The sequence below is a fragment of the Budorcas taxicolor genome, chromosome 19 (genome assembly GCF_023091745.1).
Source record: "Budorcas taxicolor isolate Tak-1 chromosome 19, Takin1.1, whole genome shotgun sequence".
Lineage (NCBI taxonomy): Eukaryota > Metazoa > Chordata > Mammalia > Artiodactyla > Bovidae > Budorcas > Budorcas taxicolor.
The window spans coordinates 21,561,429-21,567,428 of NC_068928.1; positions in this window are offsets into that span (position 1 = coordinate 21,561,429).

A 6,000-nucleotide genomic window follows, 5' to 3' on the forward strand; every position below is an offset into this window, starting at 1 on the left:
AAAGAACCCTGAAAGTTTTGTCAAGGCCTGTGGGCAACCACAGGGCTGTCACAGAGGGTAGCATGACTGTTCCAGCAGGACCCATAAGAGGGGGCAAATCAGAGACCACAGGGCCCTGCAGTTAAGATGGACCTGGAGTTTCTGGCTCTTTCAGCTCCCAGAGTGAGGCTGGCTGGAATTTCGGGTTTGGGTTTTGCTTGGGCCTTATTCACCCTCTCGGAGAAGGCAATGGCACCCCACTCCAGTACTCTTGCCTGGAAAATCCCATGGATGGAGGAGCCTGGAAGGCTGCAGTCCATTGGGGTCACTGAGGGTCAGACACAACTGAGCGACTTCACGTTCACTTTTCACTTTTGTGCATTGGAGAAGGAAATGGCAACCCACACCAGTGTTCTTGCCTGGAGAATCCCAGGGACGGGGAAGCCTGGTGGGCTGCCGTCTATGGGGTCGCACAGAGTCGGACACGACTGAAGTGACTTAGCAATATTCACCCTCTAGGTTTCCCAGGAGGTGCTAGTGATAAAGAATCTGCCTGCAATGCGGACACCCGTTTGATCAAACTCAATATGCAGCTTGATCCTTGAGTAAGGAAGATCCCCTGGAAGAGGGTATGGCAACCCACTCCAGTATTCTTGCCTGGAGAGTCCCACAGACAGAGGAGCCTGGCAGGCTACAGTCCACAGCGTTGCAAAGACTGAAGCTACTTAGCACAGCACACACATACTCACCCCTTACATCTCTTTAGCTCTCTCTTCTGCAGGCAGAGCAGAGCTGAGTGCTCACTCACAGGGTAATGGAGATTGTCTTGTGGCCCACTGGCTCCCCTTGTGGTCCCCTCCAGGGGCATTTTTGGAGTCCAAAGTCATTGAGTAGCTCTGTCTCAGGACATAGCACTGCTGTGTTATGAACTCAGTTAACCCACCCCCACCCCCAGGGATTTAAAATTTATATAGGGTCTCAGAAAAAGAATAATGCTTAAGCCTAGAGAAAGACCCCCCTCACCACCACCGCCCAGTGGAATTTCAGGCATCCACAAGTAAGTTATATGGAACAGCAAGGTCAATCTCATTCTCGTTCACAATCCAGATGCCTCCAAATTGCCAAGACTGTGGTATCAGCTGGGATGGGTATGGAGTTCACACCCATCTTGCCAAAGAGCAGACCAATAACCCTGTTATTTCAAACTATGACTTGCTCCTTGGAGAAGAAGAATAAGGCTGTTATTTTATTTTCTGTGTTGCCTACTAGTCTCCAAGTACCCTACCGCTGCTAAGTCGCTTCAGTCGTGTCCAACTCTGTGCGACCCCATAGACGGGAGCCCACTAGGCTCCTCTGTCCCTGGGATTCTCCAGGCAAGAATACTGGAGTGGGTTGCCATTTCTTTCTCCAATGCATGAAAGTGAAAAGTGAAAGTGAAGTCATGCCCAACTCTTAGTGACCCCATGGAATGCAGCCTACCAGGCTCCTCCATCCATGGGATTTTCCAGGCAGGAGTACTGGAGTGGGTTGCCATTGCCTTCTCCGCTAAGTACCCTAAGGCCATTGTATTTCTCTGTTCCCCAATCCTGAAGTATCTGTGAAATCTAAAAGTGAATGAAAGCAGCTAGAACTGGATGTTTTGTCCTCTAAAGTCAGTCATTTCCCATTGTCCTAAAAACACACACACAATCGTAGAGAAATGCAGACCTCAAGCAGGATTCGGCCCTAAGCATGGTCACAGGTGTCATGGGTGCATCCAGGGTCTCGTGGGTCTCAGTGTGGGAGGCAGGGGAAAAGGTCAAAGCCCAGGCAGAATGGTTCCCGAGCGTCACATTCCACAGCCACCTCTGCTCCCACCCCATCCTGTGTCCCTTAGCCCCCCCGAGGCTACTCCAGAGAGAGCTGAACCACTTTCCTGCTCAGCGGTCTTGCCGAGCCCCTCAGAAAAGCCTGGCCGCTGGGCTCAAAGGCAGACAGATCAGGAAGCAGCAGGTGGGCCTTTCAGTCCCGGAAGAGCCAGGGAGGGGTGGTTTGTTGGTGAGGCAGGGAGACTTTTCCCTCCTCAACCACCCCCAGCCAACGGCTCCTTCCAAAACTTCCCCCTTCAAGGGCACAGTTGGACATACGAATGCGTATGGTACTAAGTATTTTTTAACATACATTATCTTAGTCTCCTAGCAATCCTGTACAGATGGCTCTATTATTATAATAATACCCATTTTATAGACTAGAAACTGAGACTCTGAAAGTGTGAAGTTATTTGCCCCAAGTCAAAGGACTAAGCTGCCGCCAAGCTAGGATTTCAAATCAGCCAGTGTGGTTCCTATTTGGAGACCAAGCTTTTAACCTCTCTAGGCTGGGCCTGCATTCTGGGTTTCCCAACCAGCAGCCCCCACTGACCACCTGTAGGTGATAGAGGCCTTGCCTCTGCCCTTTGAAACAAGTCATTGAGATAGTCAAATAGTTTCAACCACCTGTGGGGGAAAAAAAAGCGCTTGACTGATACAGAGAAAAGTCGGAAGGGGGAAAAGGAGGGAAGAACCTCGAAATGAAGAGAGACAAGCAGGGAAAAAGTAGAGAATATGGGCTGGAAGCTAGGAGCAATCCAGAGCGCCCAGCTGTGCCTGCCTTCTGGACTGAGATTCACTGCCTGGGATCTCCTTGGCTAATTCTAACTCTGTCCCCAGCTGAACTGACGGCTACTGGACCCGAGGGGGAGCACCAGAGAACATAAGTGACAGGCCAGTGACTACCTGCCAGCCTGACCCCAGACTGCAGGTGAGCCAGGGCCCGGGGAGTCAGGAGTAGCCTGAAGGGACCCAAGAACAGCCCACAGCAACCTTCATGCAGGGGCTGGAGTTCTGGATGCAGTTCAGTGGCCTGCAGTTGGTTACCAGCCTCCACTGCTTGCTAATCTTTCCTTCTCTGGGAAGCCTGCCCTGAACCCTTCACTTCTGTGCATTACCCCATCTTAGAATTTGGCGGAACCTGTCCATTTTTCCCTTCCTATTTATTATTTTTTTAAATTCCCTGATGGCTCCGATTGTAAAGAATCTGCTCGCAATGCAGAAGACCTGGGTTCAGTCCTGGGTCAGGAAGATCCCCTGGATAAGGGAGTGTCTACCCACTCCAGTATTGTAGCCCAGAGAATCCCAAGGACAGAGAAGCCAGGCTGGCTACAGTCCATGGGGTCACAAATAGTCAGACACAATTGAGCAACTGACACATTCACATTTTTCACTTCTTTTCATTGCACTTTTTTCCCCTCTTATTTATTTTTTAATTTTTTATTGAAGTATAGTTGATTTACAATGTGTTTCAGGTATACAGCATAGTGATTCAGATATATATACACACACACACACACACACCACTTTTTCAGATTCTTTTCTAGGTTATTATAAGATACAGAGTATAGTTTCTTGTGCTATAGAATAGGTCTTTGTTGGTTATCTACATATTGTACTTTTATGTTCATGTTGCATCTGTATCCAGGTGACTTCTGTATTCCCAGTTCCTAGCACACTGCCTGGTACAGGGTAGGTCCAAAGAAATGATTGCTGAATGTTGAATAAATGGTGCCTCCCTGATATTAAAATATTTGCAAAACTCTGGAAATTTCACAGTGGTCTGATCAAACAAGCTCTGTATTCAAATCCAGTGAACATTTATGCTCATATACCAAATACCAGGCCCAGTGCTATAGACTGTCACATGTGTTGACAGCCACGAACATGTGCATTAAATATATAGAAGCTCTGTATTAAAATAGAGGGACGTAATCCTTGCAGCCAAAAAGAAATGCCTAGGTATCCTCCACCAACCTCAGGGAAATTTGGAGGTTATCAAAGCTGGGTTCTCAAATGTGGCTGTAATGGCAGCAACAGTCTAACTTCTGGGATCTCACCCCACATCTACTGAATACAAAATTCTCTGTTAAAAGCAAAATGGTTCAAATGCTCAGAAATATATATATGCGTATTCACTCTTTCAGAATCTGATCCAGTGGTTATTCAATTTTACCTTGCTTAAGGAGAACTGACTTCAGGATTGTATACGTAATACCTTATTTAAGGTTAAGTCTTTTTCAGAGATAATTTTTTGACTACACACAATTTGCTTCTTGCACGTTAGCCTTAGAACATCCCCACCCATACTTTGGATGGAGGAGAAAAAAAAACCTCATGGCAATAGACTGCTGGGGGGCTTAAACATAACAAAACAGTCATAGAAAATCAGCAAGGGAAAAAATGAGATGAAACTACAAATTTCTCTGCCGGCCCCCTACCATGAATCCTCAAATCCATAGGAAAGGGAGTTAAGGAAAACAAAGAAAATGTCCCAAGGGCCCAAGATGTCTGATGCTGGGAGTGGGCCTGCCCTTGCACCCCTTCGCTAAAACAGTTCTGGCTTCTCCTTCTCGAGTGTCCTCCTTCTCCAGGCCGGGTCCCCACTCCCGACCCTTTCCCTGCACACTCTGGGCTCCAAATGAGTAATTCTGAGGTCACACTCTCCAGACAAATGGCCGGGGCTCGGCAAGAGAAGCGCCCCCACCCAGCTCGGCCGCCTCCCCATGAATCCCGGGAATCCGAGTGGACTCAGCGTGACGATCCCCAGCAGGGACCCCCGGGGCGTGCAGCTCGCAGCGGGGCTCGAGCCGGGCGGGGGGCGGGCCGACTTCAAAGGCGGGCGGCGGGCAGGCATTTCCGCGGCACCTGCAGCGGCGGCCGGTCCTCCTTCCGCGCGCCCGGGATCCGCCCCCGCCAGGAGCGCCGCTTCTCCCCGCCCCGCCGCCGGGAGGCGGGGCCGCGCCCGTGATTTAGGGCCGGGCGATTCCGCTGGCGGCCGCCAAGGTGCCAATTACTGCTCGGCCGGGCCTGGATTTCAGAAATTCCTGCTCTTCCCCTGGAAGTTCCGGCGTCGCTCCCCTGAGGGAAGACACAACTCCCACCTTGGAGAGAAAACCGGGATCCTGGGACGGGCTGTGCGGAGAAACCGAGCCCAGGGGGGTCCCGGGAGCCCCGTCATCCCCGGAGAGCTGGGCTCTAGAAAGGCCGGCAGCCTCCCTTCTCTCCCAGGCCGGGTCCCTCGGCGGTTCAACTTAGAGATGAACTTGGCTTCGGGGGAATTTGGAATCCGGCGGATTTGGGCTCAGTTTCAGGCTCTACCCCTTCATTCAACAACAAAAAAAATGTGTTGATATCTTCCTAGTCTAGACAACCGGTGCAGCGTAGTGAATGAAACAGAAAACACCTCCTTTGAACACCGTAGAGCAGGGATCTAACGCAGACTCCATTTAAGAGAATACTTAACTGCAGGGACTTCCTGGTGGTCCAGTGGTTAAGACTCCGCGCTTCCAATGCAGGGGACCCAGGTTCAATCACTGGTCAAGGAACTAGGTTCTGCGTGCCACAGCTAAGACCTGGAGCCGTCAAATTAAAAAAAAAAAAAAAAAAAAAGTGGTATCTCACAGTTACTGGGGGGTAAAAAATGAGGCTGCTATAAGGATCCAGAGAGAGGAAGGGCCTGAGCTATGCAGGTGGTTGTGAGAGAGGCAGGCTGGTATCCACACTGGTTTGGAAAATAGAATTGGCATATGGGGGTGGCCAGCTGGATGTTAAGGATGATGAAAGGAAAGTGTTACCATCTCCATATCCTCCTTCAAGAATCTGAGGCCTGAGATTTTTGAGCAGCCCCTAGTGATGGGTTCTCTGAAGTGTAAGATCCAGCTTGGATGTGAGGAAAGACAGAGAGCTGATGACGTTCTGATCTCTTCTTGGCTGGGAGACCTGGGGCACCTGGGACTTGGGGTGAATATTGTTGTTACCATGGTTTGCTCTGCAGCATTGGTTTTTGTTGTTGTTTGTTAATTAAAAAAAAAAAACCTTTATTTACTTTATTTTGGCTGTGCCAGGTCTTAGTTGTGGAATGTGGGATCTTTGATCTTCGTTGTGGCATGAGAACTCTTAGTTGCGGCATGTGAGATCTAGTTCCCTGACCAGGGATGGAACCTGGGCCCCC